Source organism: Eumetopias jubatus, unplaced genomic scaffold (genome assembly GCF_037043125.1).
Source record: "Eumetopias jubatus isolate StellerSeaLion01/CBP00866 unplaced genomic scaffold, mEumJub1_p1.0 scaffold_12, whole genome shotgun sequence".
NCBI lineage: Eukaryota > Metazoa > Chordata > Mammalia > Carnivora > Otariidae > Eumetopias > Eumetopias jubatus.
Genome location: NW_028274818.1, coordinates 107,678,878 through 107,694,421, shown reverse-complemented (window position 1 = coordinate 107,694,421; position 15,544 = coordinate 107,678,878). Strand labels below are relative to the sequence as shown.

The 15,544-nt window shown below is 50.3% G+C and overlaps 1 protein-coding gene across 1 annotated transcript in view; it reads right to left on the bottom strand.

Annotated features, from left to right (window-relative positions):
* Window positions 1–15,544, bottom strand: part of RADIL (Rap associating with DIL domain) — a 135,473-nt gene that overhangs the window by 24,424 nt on the left and 95,505 nt on the right. The window lies entirely within an intron of this gene.

Genomic DNA, 15,544 nt, shown 5'->3' with positions numbered 1-15,544 from the left:
GCGGACCCTGCGCTTGCTTTCTGAGCCCTCTGCCGACCCCCCTCTGCACAGCCTCCATCCACCCCCACCTGCAGCCTCCCTTCCTACAACCATTCCACCCGGGCCGGACAAAGCTGGAGGAAGGGAGGCAGGCTAGCCGGAGCAAGGGTGCTGCCTTACCGGAGCCTGGCCCTTCCAGGAGGAAGCCAGCTTGCCTGCAACCCGCAGGAGGTCAGGTCTGCAGGAGGCCAGGCGGGCGGAGGAGCTGCAGAGCGAGGCTGTCTGCCCAGCGCCTGCTGCTCCCCGCCTGCTGCAGAGCCGGCCGGCTACTGGCAGTCTAGCGCAGGAGGGAGGTAGGGCGGGGGAACAGGGGCATGGGGGGAGGGAGCAGCTGGGGCCAGGGGGCAGGCGGGGATGGGCAGAGCAGGCAGGAGGAGGCTGCAGGCACAGGGAGGAAGGAGGGGAGCAGGCAGGAGGGAGCAGGTGGAAGGAGGAAGTCGGGGACAGGCAGGGGCTGCCCGGGACTGCGGTGGGGGGGGGGGCAGAAGGAAGTGTGGGCGGGGGGGGGGGGCCAGGAGGCGTGGGGGAAGGCAGGGGAGCAGGCAGGGGCTGGTGGGGCAGATGGAAGCCAGCCTCCACCGCCCCGCCAATGTCCTGTCCCACCTGCTACTCTTAAGGATGACAGACCCCAGGACTTGGAGGAGCCCTGCATGACCATGGGGCCATCCCTGAAAGAAGAAACATTAAAAAACCGGTCCAAAATGAAGTTCTAGCCCCAAAGCTTTCCCTCCATCTAGGACAGGATGAACCTCAGAACGACCTTCCAGAAGTCCAGAGCCTGAGAAGGTGGTCCTCTCCTCTTAGATTCCCAGGGGAGCCCAGGGCCGCCCCCCAGATGAGTCCTGAGACCAACACCAGTGTCCCCTGGACTGCAGCCACACAGGGAGCTCCCCGCCGACAGGGCCCCTCTGCAGGTGGACTCCTACCCCCATCCCCCGGCGGACGGCCCTCCTGGTGTCCAGAGCCGGCTTCTCCGACCCTGCTGTGGAAAGCAATGGTCCTCACCCTGCCTGCGCTCAGACCCTCCAGGGGAGTTTTAAACACTGCAGCTTGGTCTGGCTCCCAGGTCTCCTTCCTGGGTCCTGGGGCGGCCACGTGAGCACTGAAGGGCCAGTGGCACAGAGGCCGTCAAATGGACGCGCCACGGCCAGCACGGCTCGGCTGCGCACAAGCATGCCCACAGCGCCCCGCGGACATGAGCCTGACGTGACCCCGCGCACACCCTGCCCACGGCACATGTGGACACCCACGCAAGGACACTGGATGGGCCACAGGACCCTCTGGGCGAACTGTGGTCCTAGGATGAAGACGCTGCAGGGGGAAAAGCCGGGTCAAGTGTGCACCCAGAGGTGGGTGGAGAAAGCAGGCTGGAGCATAACACGTAAGGAAGGAGACCTCTGTTTCCATGCTTCAAAAGCACAGAAAACAATCCAGGCACGTTGCTCACGGGTTACCTATATGTGTATGAAAAGCTATTTTTTTTAAAAAACTCTAAATCAATATGATAAAAAAATGTTAGGTCCATCCTGGGAGGAAAGTATGGGTGTCAGTTACATTATTCTTTATACTTTTACTTCGTTAAACTTTCTTAAAGTAAAAATCCTAAACATCTTGTAGGCCTCCCCCAGGCATGTGACCCACCTGAAGCGGCTGCCGCAGATGCACCCCAGGCCCATGCCCAGGGAGCGGCTCAGAGAAGGATCTATGGCTTCCAGAGGGCTTATAAGGACAGCCACCTTCCCTGCTGACATCTGATTTTCCTTCAGCTTTGCCGTCATCGGATCCATGCATCTGAGCACCCCGCAAAACCAGGACAGATCTGCCAAACTCAGAAACACCGTTCTCCGTTCTGGGTGGAGGATGCCAGGTGGCACACAGCCGGACAGAATCCTGGCCAGACGTAGCCCAGAAACCTTCAAAGGCATGGCACGTGCCGGTGGCCTGCACAACACGGGCGTTTTCAGGGCACTTGATGTGGCTAAGGAGCAGAGAGCAAGGGCTGGGGGCATGCGGCAGGGGGAGGTGGTGGCGGAGTCAGGAGCCTAAAGGTGGAGTCTCTGCCTGCCCCCTCTCCCCACCGAATGGGGATTTCATTCACAAGGGGGAGACTGGACTGGGAATCACTGTTCTTCAGCAAAGGAGGTCTAAGGAAATAAAAGGGCCACAGGGTCCACACCTTCCACAGCACAGGGACTCTAGGTGGAAAGCTATTCATCCTACAAAGAGCGTCAGGCCTTGCTCGTGGGTGAAGTGGGTGGAGATGCACTCCAAGGCCGGGAGGCCGGAATAAGCCCACTCTCCCATCACAACTGCCCCCCCCAACCATGGGCCGGATGTGCTGATCCCACACATTTTCCTGTCATGTTGCGACTGAGCTCAGTGGGGCCAGAGGCTCTGGCCTGATTCTGTAGGTCTGAGGGACACCCAGCAATCTGTACTTTGTAAAAGCACCCAGAAGGTTCTGGAACACAGCAGACAGGCATAGGAACTCCTGCTGGGCCACTCTCCCTCCTTTGTACCCAAAGCCCTATCTACAGAAATGCACCGAGCACTTGGTAAACTTACTTGAGCACCTACCAATTTAACTTGAGTTTTGGATTTCCAATTATTTTCTCTAGATAAGTGTTTGTCAACTCCTAGAAAGGTGGCAGATATGGGGTTCCCCACTCCACCCTGACATATCAGCTCTGGTGGAAAAGCAGAAACACACCCAGCAGAAGAGTGAAAGCAGGGGTCTGGGTAATCAGAACCTGGAGAGGACTCTCTGCTTCCACAGGGCACACACGGGACCCACCTTGTCATGTTCCCACCCATAGACACACACAGCACCCAACTTGTCCAGTTCACAACCAAGGACACACGGGACCCACCTTGTTGTGTTCCCACCCACAGACACACACGGCACCCACCTTGCCATGTTCCCACCAAGGACACACGCAGGACCCACCTTGTCATGTCCACAACCAAGGACACACACACAGGACCCACCATGCCACCTAACACTTGCTAAAACACACAGGCACCAGACCCAGAAGCAAAATATTTCTTTCCACATTTTTTTAAAGATTATTTATTTATTTATTTGACAGAGCGAGAGAGAGTTAGCAAGAGCAGGAACACAAATGGGGGAGTGGGAGAGGGAGAAGCAGGCTTCCCGCCGAGCAGGGAGCCAGATGTAGGGCTCGATCTCAGGACCCTGGGATCATGACCTGAGCCGAAGGCAGACGCTTAACGACTAAGCCACACAGGCGCCCCTTCTTTCCACATTTTAAGAGGATAACTGAACTCGAGGAGAGGCACAACTCAGTCACAGGCGCTGATGGGTGCGCAGGGTCCACCCAGCCTGGCCTGAACTGTTTGCCTCTGACTCGGAAATTGGGCAGAGGCTCCTACTCTGCAGGTGTGACCGTGATCGAGAGAGTGAGAGAGTGAGAGAGAGAATGGACACATTCACAGAAAGGAGCTCTGAGCCTTGCTCTCCCCAGCCACTGACTCTAGCTAGCCCCTCTCCTGCCCGGGGTGAAACCCCCCAGCGTGCGGCTCTGCGGGGCAGGGCTCCCTGGGTCCTCATCCCCTGCTCAGACGTGGTGGGGTGAGGCAGCCAACCAGGCAGGGAAGGAAGAGGTGGGGGGTGACACCCTGGGCCACACGGCTCTTTGACGTGCAAACCCCTCTTCCCGCCACAACAGGCTGGTGAGATGTCCCCTCTGCTGGCAGAGAGGAGAGGACTCTGCCCATACCAGGGGTGGCAAAATTGATTTTGAAAACAGTAGGTAGCTGTCACCAGAGCTCCGGTCATGGCTCAATGCTGGCTCCAGAACAGCACTGGAAAGAAAAACACAGCTCTTTCCTGAACGTCACTAAGTTCAGCACAATAAATTTAACCTGCAGGTTTTACCTCGGAATCCTGTTTGCTCTTCCCTCTGGGACTGTGAGTGTTTGAAACAATATGTACAACTTGGAAACTTTTGTGTTGCCTACCCCCATGGCCCAGGTCTCACGGATGTGCTTACCACTGGCGGTTGATGGGGCAACAAAATGGTCCTAAGGGAATTTTACTAAAATCGAGGGAATTACACTTTTTAAGTGATCCCTAATACCAGCTGGGGACCTAGTGAAGGTCCGCTGAAGCACAGCAGCTGCTGCAAAATGCAGAGGGAGGCTCAAGCAAGTCCTCTTGAACTAGAACGCCCTTTTCTACCTTAGCAAAGACATGGGATGGAGTTCTTGCTACCAAGCAGTCCTTGAAGTTAATTTTTTGTATTTGAAATACACAAAAAAGAACGACTAACTTACAGACAGTTTGGTGAGCACCTATCTACTGCATAGCCAGCCTTATTCTGGGCATTTTGCATTTAATTCCACTTCATTCTCACATTAAACCCTATAAAGGTTTAATACTGCAGGTGGATGGGAATATGTTAGCCTAGCTTATTAGGACCAGTCTGACTACCGGCAAAGAAAATTCTCAACAAAATGTATACTGAGCTCCCCTCTCCGATCAGGAACAAGACAAGGATGCCTGTGCTATGACCACTTCTATTCAACATTGCACTGGAGGTCCTACCCAGTACAATTAAGGCAGGAAAAACAAATGAAAGGTCTAAGAATTGAAAAAAAAGAAAGAAAATTATAATTCTTTTGCAGACACTGTGATTGTGTTTGTAGAAATTGCAAAAGGATCTACAAATTGCTAGAATTAGCAAGGTGAGTAGACATGGTGAGTGCATATTCAATCATGTTTTCATACAGGAGAATCAATGCGAAAAGGTTATGCACAAGTAATGACACCATTTATAATCATGTCAAGAAACACAAAACTACTACAAAGTCTACCAAACGATGTGCAGACCACAACACTGAAAACTGCGTGACATCGTTGACAGAAATTAAAGGCCTAATGAATAGAAAGGTGTATACCAAGTTGATGGAGTGTATGGATGTTAGTTCTCTCCAAACTGGTGCATAAGCTCAATGCAATACAATCGCAGACAGGGTCTCAGCATGTGTGTGCGTGTGTACACGTGTGCATGGACAAGTCTCTGCGTGTGTGTGAGTGCATGCACAATCAAGTATGTGTGTGTACACAAACTGGTAGGACATATATGGCAATGCAAAGGGTGAGGTAACCTTGGAGATCAATGACAGTGCTGGAAGACTCGCGCTACCAAATAAGAGCCTCTTCTAAGCTACAGTAACAGAGAATGTGGCACTGGTATGTGGACCAACAGACAATGAAACAGAAATGAGAGTCCTGGAACAGAATCTCACATCCATAGAAAGGATGGTCTTCTCAACGAATGATACTGGGTCAACTGAATCTCCATATGGAAAAAACAGGAATCATGACCCCTACCTCACACCATCCACAAAAATTAACTCCAGATGGATTACAGATCTGGCCATGGAGGTAAAACAAGAAAGCATTCAGAGCACAGGCAAAGATCCTCATGGCATTGGGCACACAAAGATTTCTTACATGGGGGGAAGGCGCTGCTCACAAAGGGAAGACTGCCCACGGATGCTTCTCAGTGCCCTGGGGAGGTTACAGAGACTGACAAGTACAGCCCTTCAAATATGACGCTTACATTGGTCAGAGAAACAAGAAAGTTTCTAGAGGGACCCTAAAAGAATGTTTCTTTTGTCCACCAAACTAAAAATTCAGATAGAAAATTTAACTGCAAACTGTGTTTGCAGAACAACAGTGAAAACCGAATCCATAGCCTCACCAAGTTTCCTATGTGAAAGTTAAGGCACTGATTGGGAAAAAGAGGGCCCCTAAACCTTGGAACAGGGAAATGAGGGAGGGCTCCAATGACACTGAGAAGCTTGAACCGCTGATCCAATCTGAGCCTTACTTGCCAAGAGAAGCAGCCTGTCCTCCTGCATCTGAAAAGACCAGCCTTCCCTTGCTTCCGGAACCTACAATAACCTCACATGGGAGCCACAAGAGGAAGCCTCCTTCCCTGAACACCCACTTCTACCCTTGTTAGCACACCTCGGTGCACCACTGAACCCACAGGCGCCAAGTTTTAGCAGAGACCAGAGCAAGAGGAAGATGGGCAGCAAATCTGGGCTACAGGCAAGCCACTCCAACCCTGGGGATCCAACAGCACTGGAAGAATCTGTGGCAAATAGGTCTGCAGTGTGGCCCCTCTGGGGCCAACCTCAGGAGTTTGGAGCACACCTGCTTCTTTCCTTTTGAGAAACAACTCCTAACCCATTATTGATTGGCACCTGGAGGTCTCATACCGGGACATTACAGGACTGTTTGTGAACCTGAGTTCCCCTCGCCATCTGGTGTGGTTTCTGCTTTCCTGACTGGCACAGTAATTGTATTAAGAACTTCTCTTCAGGGGCGCCTGGGTGGCTCAGTTGGTTAAGTGACTGCCTTCGGCTCAGGTCATGATCCTGGAGTCCCGGGATCGAGTCCCACATCGGGCTCCCTGCTCGGCGGGGAGTCTGCTTCTCCCTCTGACCCTCTTCCCTCTCGTGCTCCCTAGCTCTCTCATTCTCTCTCTCTCAAATAAATAAAATCTTTAAAAAAAAAAAAGAAGAACTTCTCTTCAGAAGAATTAGAGGCAAACTATAGAATAAGAGGAGATATTTGCAGTACATACATCACAGAAAGGACTCGTCTCCAAAATCAATATGAAAAAGGCAGAGGACCCAACAGAAAAGTAGACAAGGGCTTTGAACAGATACTGCAAAGAAAGAATATCCCAAATGGTCTTTTAACATAGGAAAATGTGGTTAACCTCATTAATCATCAGATTTACAAATTAAAACCACAAAGCAATAGTGCCGTACAACCGTGAGAATAGCTAAAATGGAAAAGACAGGCAGCACCAAGTGTGAGAGAGAAAATGGAACAGCCAGAACTCTTACCCACTGCTGGTGGGAGTAAAAACAGGCGCACACACTTAGGAAAAAAAGGTTTAGCAGCATCTCCTACAGCTGGACATACACACACCCACTGGCCCACTGACTCCACTCCTAGGTATATACTTTTTTTTAATTTTTATTTACTTTTTTGAGAGAGAGAGAGAGAGCATGAGAGTGGGGAGGGTCACAGGGAGAAGCAGACTCCCCACTGAGCAGGGAGCCCGACATGGGGCTCAATCCCGGGACTCCAGGATCATGACCTGAGCCAAAGGCAGACACCCAACCGACTGAGCCACCCAGGCGCCCCCAGCAGCATTATTCCTATTGAAACCAAACTGGAAACAACCCAAGTGTCTGTCAACAAGAGAATGGCTACATAAATTGAGGTGTATTCATATAATGCAATATTGTACAGCAGTAATAATGAATGAACTCTTCCCAAAGCAACAAAATAAGTCTTTAAAATATGATATTAAACAAAAAACAAAAACAAGGCCAGACACAAAAAGGTATATATGATATGATTCTATTATACGAAACACAAGAATAGGCAAAAGTGATATTTGGTGTTGGAAGACAGTTGGGTCAGTGACTAACTGTTGGGAGGGACAATGCAGGAACCCATTAGAGTCCTGGTAATGTCCTATCTCTTGCTCTGCATACTTGCTGCACGGTACACTCACTTTTTTAAAATTCACTGAGCTGCACACTTATAATCTGTGCACTTTTCTGTTTGTATGCTATATTTCAGTGAAAGGTTTCCTTCCAAGAAAAGGAGCTCAGATGTTGACATTACCATACACAGATATAAAACTATATGTACCCTGTTTATTTTTTTATTTTTTTAAGATTTTTTTTATTTGAGAGAGTGAGCAAGTGAGAGAGACAGCATGAGCAGGGGTAGGAGCAGAAGGAGAGGGTGAGGGAGAAGCAGACTCCTTGCTGAGCAAGGAACCCAATATGGGACTCCATGCAGGGTTTGACCCCAGGACTTTGGGATCATGACCTGAGCCAAAGGCACACACTTAACCTACTGAGCCACTCAGGTGCTCCTACACTCAACCTGTTCAAAGAAATAAAACACACTTTGAAATTATCTGTAGAGAACAATCAGTTATAAACAGCAACGCCAGTTTGAAAAATAACCGATTAGAACCTCTAGAAATGAAAAATACAGTAACAGAAACTACAACTTCAGTGCAACATATCAGACCCAACAGAAAAGAGAATGGATGAACTAAAAGACCAGTAAAAAGAAATTATCCAGGAAGTAGTGCAAAGAGACCAAAAGAAAGAGAAAATCTACAAGAGGGGTTACGAGATATGGAAGACAGAGAGAGAAGGTCTGACATGTGTTTAAAGACAGCTCCAACAAGAGAGGAATAAGAATGGGGCGAAGGTGATATTTGAAAAGAAAACAGCTGAGAATCTTCCAGGGCCGACTGAAGAATCCAGTGCACAGGTTCGTGAAGTCCAATAAAAGAAAGAAAGACATCACAGGAAAACCACCGACTCGTCTCCCTTATGAATGGAGACGAAGAAGTCTTTAATAAGACACTGGCAAACCAAATCCAGCAACAGATAAAAAGGATGACACATCACCACCAAGTGGGACTTATCCCAGGCACACAAGGTAGATTTAACATACAAAAATCAGTAACTGTAATACACCAAATCCATACATTAAGAGCCCAAACCCCACAATCCTCTCAGCAGACACAGCATGGAGCTCAGGACTCTGGTAACAACTGAGGAAGGGTCTCAGCAAATCCTCTTCCCAAAGACCCACACACTCAAAACAGGTGAAATGAAATACCGTGGAGGACAAAACACAAGGCTGGTATCACTTAAAAGCGAGAAGGCGGGCATGAGGAAATCAAGACAGTGGCACGTGTGCGCGGGAAAGGCAAGGGCGGAGTCACGGTCACCCGGTGTGGATGGAGCTGACAATGAGCAAGTGGGGCCACGCCTGCACTCTGGGCACAGCTCAGGTGGGCCATGCTCGCTTTGTAGGGTTTCCACGGAGTCCAGCGTTCGCCCTCTCCCACACACGCAGCTACACACACCCCACCCCCGCCTCACAGCCACACTGCCTTGCCTCTCCGGGGCACAGAGGATGCAGCCTGGCTGACGGAGAGGCCTGCAGGAGACACTGGGGACACCAGGAGCGAGGCACACGGCGCAGAGTCCGCTCTGGGTAACGGTCTACACCAGCCTAGTCTACACCAGCAGTTCTGAAAACGGGATGCTGCCGGGAGGGGTTGAATCTTGTTCGCCCTTCCTGGGCACACGCAGGCTGTCCGCAGCGGGCACGTGGCACCCGCGCCCACCGCCCACTGCCAGCCCTGCAACTTCCACTTGCACCGGCCCTGTCTCTACTGCACGCCTCCTTCTCTCTCCCCAAGGAGCTGCCAAACGTTCCTTCCTGCAGGCAACCCAGGGACTTGATTCCCGGGGAAATGCACATGTCCTGAGTTCCCTCTACGAGGTCCAGGAAAACTTCCAAGGGAACAATGTCCCCCCTGGGACTCTGTCTGCTGCAGCCTAGTCCTTCAGCTGGGTCATAGGTACACAAATCGTTCATTTATTACCCTGTGTCTGCTTTCTGGTGCTTAAAGTATCTCAAAATCAAGCACATGGGTACTGAATGAGAAATATAAACACTTCGTAAACATTGTTATAAACCATTCAACCTCACAAATCCTCCAGGAACACAAACTGCAGCAGTGAGAAACTGTGTTCCCCTGTCAAACTAGCGGACAATTTTACATCACAGAATCACGCGATGGTGAGGGTACAGACATGGACGTTCTCAGAAACTGCTGGTGGGAACAGAAAGTGGCACTGATTCACCCCCAGTTCTAAAAATAGCTCCCAAGCTACATACCACCATTAGATAGAGACATCTCTGCATCTAGAGACATCTCCATCCTTCCACAAAGGAACTCCACTTTTAGGTTGCTGTCCTACAGAAATAATCAGAAAGGAATCAAACATTTATGTACAAGGATGTTTATGACATTATAAAGAGCATTATTTACAAAGAAAAAATGGAAACTACTCTTAAAATCCAATAGGAATATGGCAGGTACGCTCATTCACTGGCACTAAAAATTATGTTCATAATATGAGCAAATAAATAAAAGTTCAAAAAAATGGAGGACATAACTATGTCTATTTAAATTGTGTAAGAAAGTAAATGCAACACTAAGAAGAGACTGGAATGATAGGAGGGTACATTTTAGGTGATTTTTATTCTCTTCTTTATACTTTCCCTATTTTCCAAATTTTCAACAATAGAAATGTCATTTTTTAAGTGGAAAGAAATTGCATTTTTTTAATTTAATTTTATTTAAATTCAATTAACATACAGTGCAGCATTAGCTTCAGAGGGAGAGTTCAGTAATTCATACATTCATACAATTCATACATTCATATGGTGTTGCATACAACAGCCAGGGCTCATTACATCACATGCCCTCCTTAAAGCCTGTCACCCACTTACCCCATCCCCCCACCTCCCTCCCTGAGAAATTGCATTTTAAAGCACTAACAAGAATTATTTCCATGGTAAAACCTGGACCCTCTCACATTAATTCGAGTCTCAGTCGGGAAATAACATCCCCTCTTTAGAAGGAACTAATAACCCAATTAAGATAATGGGTAACCGAGTAGAAAAAATGCTCAAGCCATTTGTCAGTCAGTCACAGACGGAAACAGAGCATTCCAGAACTGTGACACAGAAACAGCGGTGTGGCAGAAGCAAGAATTTTATTTAGCTGAACCCAAGGCCCTATCTGGTTCCCCCAAGATGACAAGATGGCGCTAAGCCCTCTCTCAGGGAGGACGGGGTGACACGTGACAGCTAGCACACACAGACGCGATAGACCCAGGGGCCGCTTTCCACTCTAACCCCAGCAGGTGGGCGTCCCCTGGGTCCAGCCTCAGAAGCAGTTCTTCCTATCAGAGCGGAGCAGTCCCATCTCTCACTGGGACTCCTGCCCCCAGAGAAGGGCCACCCCCACCCCCCCGCCCACCACTCTGCATCTCCCGGCCAACACGCACCACTGCTCTGGAATGAGCTCCCCATGTTCACCGCTCACCACAGGTTGGAAGAGACAGTGGAGGCTGTTGCTTTGAAAGTAGAGCAAGAAGACAAAGGTGAGAAACTAGGAGACAAAAAAAAAAAAAAAAAAAAAATCAGAAAAACAGATCCAGAACCTGAATAACACAAGAGCCAGAAGAAATCATCAAGGCAGTAATATACCTTTCCAGAACTGAAGATCATGAGTTTTTAGATTAAAATGGCCCATCAAAAGTCCAGCATACAAGAGAGGTTAAAAATGCATGAAGGGTCAAGATATGCAAACGGATATATATAAATATGATAATAGTTACAACCAAAATTTTTTAAATACAAAGTAGACTCTACCCCCAGGGTGCAAACACACCCTCCCAAGGCACAGGTGACTCTTCAGGGCAAGGCTGGGGAGGGAGCAGCATAAAGAAATTATGTGCTTCCAGAAGCAGAAGAAAGCCACCGAGCACGAGGGGTGAGGAAACACAGTGTCTAGCAGCTTCTCCGAGGGGCGCTGGAAGCTGCGAGAAATGGGCCAACTTCAAAATTCTAGGAAGAACGTTGTTTTCATTCTAAAACTCTACTACACCCAGATAAACTATTAATCAAGCATTAAGCAGGATAAGGATCTTTCTAGACATACAGAGTCTTAAGCAATTTTAATTCCCATCCGCATTGTGTCCGTTTAATAGTCCTTTTTATTTTAGTGGTAAGTAATACATATTCCTGTATTGCAAAATTGTTCTTTTTTTTTAAGATTTTATTTATTTGACAGAGAGAGACACAGCGAGAGAGGGAACACAAGCAGGGGGAGTGGGAGAGGGAGAAGCAGGCTCCCCGCTGAGCAGGGAGCCCGATGCGGGGCTCGATCCCAGGACCCTGGGGTCATGACCTGAGCCGAAGGCAGATGCTTAACAACTGAGTTACCCAGGCACCCCGCAAAATTGTTCTTAATGATCCCAAAACGTACATAGCGCTCCATCCACACCATGGAGTATTCCATAATTCCTAAAGTGAATGAATGAGAACTGTAATAGTAGTGGAGGGAGTTTCTCTCTGACAAATAAATAAAAGCTTAAAAAGAAATAAAAGATGTGGAGGGAGTCTGGCAGGAAAACCAAGTATGTGATCCCATTGCTAAAACAACACACTTTGACCCAAAGCCCACGCATGCACCTGCTTGAGGAGGGGCTGCACAGGATTGCCCAAGCGCAGAGAAACTACAGAAGGCCACCGAGGGAGGCAGAATTCTAAGATGACCCCCACCATTTCCGCCTCCTTGGATTACTCCCATCATTGTGTTCAAGGGCCAAGAGATTCTGCAGATGTAATTAAGGCCCCGACGGGGTTGATCTTAAGATATAGAGACAATCCAGGGGGCCCGACCTAATCACGTGAGTGCCATCAGAGCAGGGAGTTTTCTCCAGCCGGTCATAGAAATCAGAGACTTGACTGGTGAGAAGGGTTTGAACAAGGGGGTGCTCCACCGCGGGGCTGGGAGGGGCCCCTAGTTGACAGCTAGCAGCAGCAGGAGGAAAGGCAGAGGCTAGACAGAGACCTCAGTCCTACAACCCCAAGGAACTGCATGCTGCCGATACCCTGTGGGCTTGAGGGCCTGCAGCCACCAGGTGAGCAGAGGGTCCAGCGACCCCATGCCAGACTCCCCACCCACTGACACTGTGAGACACTCAAAGGGTGTTGTTTTAAGCCACTAGATGTGTGGTTATTTGTTACAGGGATGACAGTGGATTTGCGTGCTGAGAAGTAAAGCACTGCTGTAACCAATACCTACAATGGGGCAGGTACTCCAGGGTAGGACGAATTCGGGGAGCATGGCAGAAAGAGTCCCGACAGCCTTCAGCAGGCTATTCATAGAAACGTGGGCAGGAAAGACGCTGCTGGTAGGGGCTCCAAGAGAGACAGGAGCACTTCCCTAAACTGTCTCCGAGGAAGCAGAAACTGCTGTGAGCAGCGCGTCCTGGGAATCTAGACTTTGAGAGAGCTGCAGCGGAGGTTCACAAGGACACGTGGGTTCCCGGAAATCCAGGAAGGGACCTGCTCGTGCAGAAGCAGGACCTGTAACTGAAGGGCCTGAACAGACCGCTCAGCAGAAGCCACCTGCCTTCCGCTCGCTACATGCCTTGAGAGGCAAAGAGGAGAGAAATGGAAGAGCAGAGAATCAAAAGGGAAGCCAACTGCATGACTGCAAATGCTCAGCCTCTCCACATGACAAGAGGCCAAGAGGCAGAACCTGCTGTGGGGGAGTATGGCACAGAGACAAGGCTCAGTGTCCGGCTCAACCCTCTCTTGGTGCCTCGGAAGGATCTGGAGGTCAGAGCGCTGGGCCACACAAAGACCCTTGCAAGAGACTAAGGGTGCTCCTCATCGGTTCTCTTCATCCAACCAGGGGTGCTGGAGAAGCTTACAAGCACCCTCGCATCTCAGCAGAAGCTGGAAGCAGAGAAGGGCCGTGTCAGAAGCGTCGTCTGTGGGTGTGGCTTGTGTGACAGTGTATGCCCCAGGAATCCACGCCCAGCACGGCCTACGGGTTCTCCAGAACAAGCAGCTCAGACTAGGGTGGAGGGGCCTGGCACAACAGAGGCTCCTGACAGGCAGCAGGCTGAGGAAGCCACTTGCTGGGCTACAGAGGAGTCCCATCTTCAAGGAAAACAAAGGATGGCTCAGAGCCCAGAGGACAGCAGGCAGTGTTCCCAGGCCTTGAAATTTAACCACGGACTCCAGCTGCAGTTTGCTGGGCTGGATTTCAAACACTGCCTGGACCAGCCGCTCCTTCTTGCCATCCACGGCCCTCTTTCTGACCCAACCCGCCCTGACTCGTCCTGCACCTGGCCGGCCATTGCATGCCGGGAGCCTCTGGTCCCACAGGCCCGCAGGTGGGGAGGCCTGCACTTAGTGGATTCACTCGGGCACCTGCTCCGCACCTGACTCACACTATGTGCATGACGAGCATTGGGACTTGAACGGATACATAATGGCACGAAGCTGTGGGGCCTGGACACGGCTGAAGCATTTTGTCGTTGCTACGGATATAGCTACAGCCAGACCCAAGACGGCCCCCGTGACCCCTGCCCTTGTACCATCACCTCCCCTGATATAGCTACAGCCAGACCCAAGACGACCCCCGTGACCCCTGCCCTTGTACCATCACCTCCCCTGATATAGCTACAGCCAGACCCAAGACGGCCCCCGTGACCCCTGCCCTTGTACCATCACCTCCCCTGATATAGCTACAGCCAGACCCAAGACGACCCCCGTGACCCCTGCCCTTGTACCATCACCTCCCCTGAGTGTGGAGGGACCTGTACATGTGGCAGCCATCCTGCCCCCAGCGAGGCTCTGCTTTATGGCAAAAGAGGCTTTTGCAGGTGTAACGGATCAGTTCACTCTGGGTTCATCTAAAGGGAGGTTCTCCAGGTGGGCCTAACCCAAGCACATGAACCTTTAAAAGCTGAGAGGAAGTCAAAGATTCGAAGAACGAGGGAGGGCTGGTGCAACCCCGCTGACCTGAAGGGAGGGCAGGTGGAAAGCACGTGGGAGCAGCCGCAGGACGACAGCCGGCCGGGAAATGCGAAGCTCAGCCCTATAACCATGAGGAACTGAACTCTGCCCACAGTAAGGATGAGCCTCCTGACAAGAGCTTGGCCTGGATGACACCTCAGATTCGACCTGGTGATACCCTGAGATTCCAGCCATGCCAGCCTGCTGATCTGTGAGCTAAGGAAAGGCTGCTACGCTTAGGGTACTTTATTATATGGCAAGAGAACACTGATACGGGTCCACACCAGGTCATTACCATGAAATCGGATGGGAAACAGAATGGCAGAGGCACTGATGCGAGAGAGAATTCCATGGTGAGAAAAAAAGTTTCTATCACGTGAACAAATTTATGTGAAATTAAACGTGACTGTATTTGTTAGCATTAAGAGAGGTGTCTGTTCTCCAAAATATAGCTGACTTTGGACAAGGGCAGCATCCCCACTGGCCACGTGGGGCATAAACAACTGAGAAAGAAGCTGTCAGGCCAACATCTGAACAAAAAGAACCCAGAGCTGGGAGTTTCTGAAGCTACTTTGATCCTGAAAGCTTTGGCCGGTTCCAGGAACGAGAACAGTGGTGCTGCGAGAAATCGAAGCCCGGGGCTTGCCAAGTCGGAGCGCCCAGCGGACACCCTCCCTGCCCTCTCGTCCTTCCCTTCCCTGGTTCCGGCTCCGTAAAACGCTGCTTCTCTTCTGTCCTCTGGAACAGTCGGAGGTGCAGTACTGGAACAATCCTGTCCTTGAGTATGAGGAAGAATTGGCCTGTACGGACTTCGCGTCCCGTGTTTGCACGGCTGCGGTGGGTTTGGGCATGCGTCCCAACTACTCACTCTCTCTCTCGGGGAGACTGTCAAGCGTTGTCTTTCTTGAGAGAGCTTCGGTAGGCTATCTTTTTCTAGAAGATTGTCTATTTCGTCTAAGTCTTCAAATTCACTGGCAGAAGCTATCCCTAGGATCCTTCTCAGTAAAGCCTACAGTAGCTGGA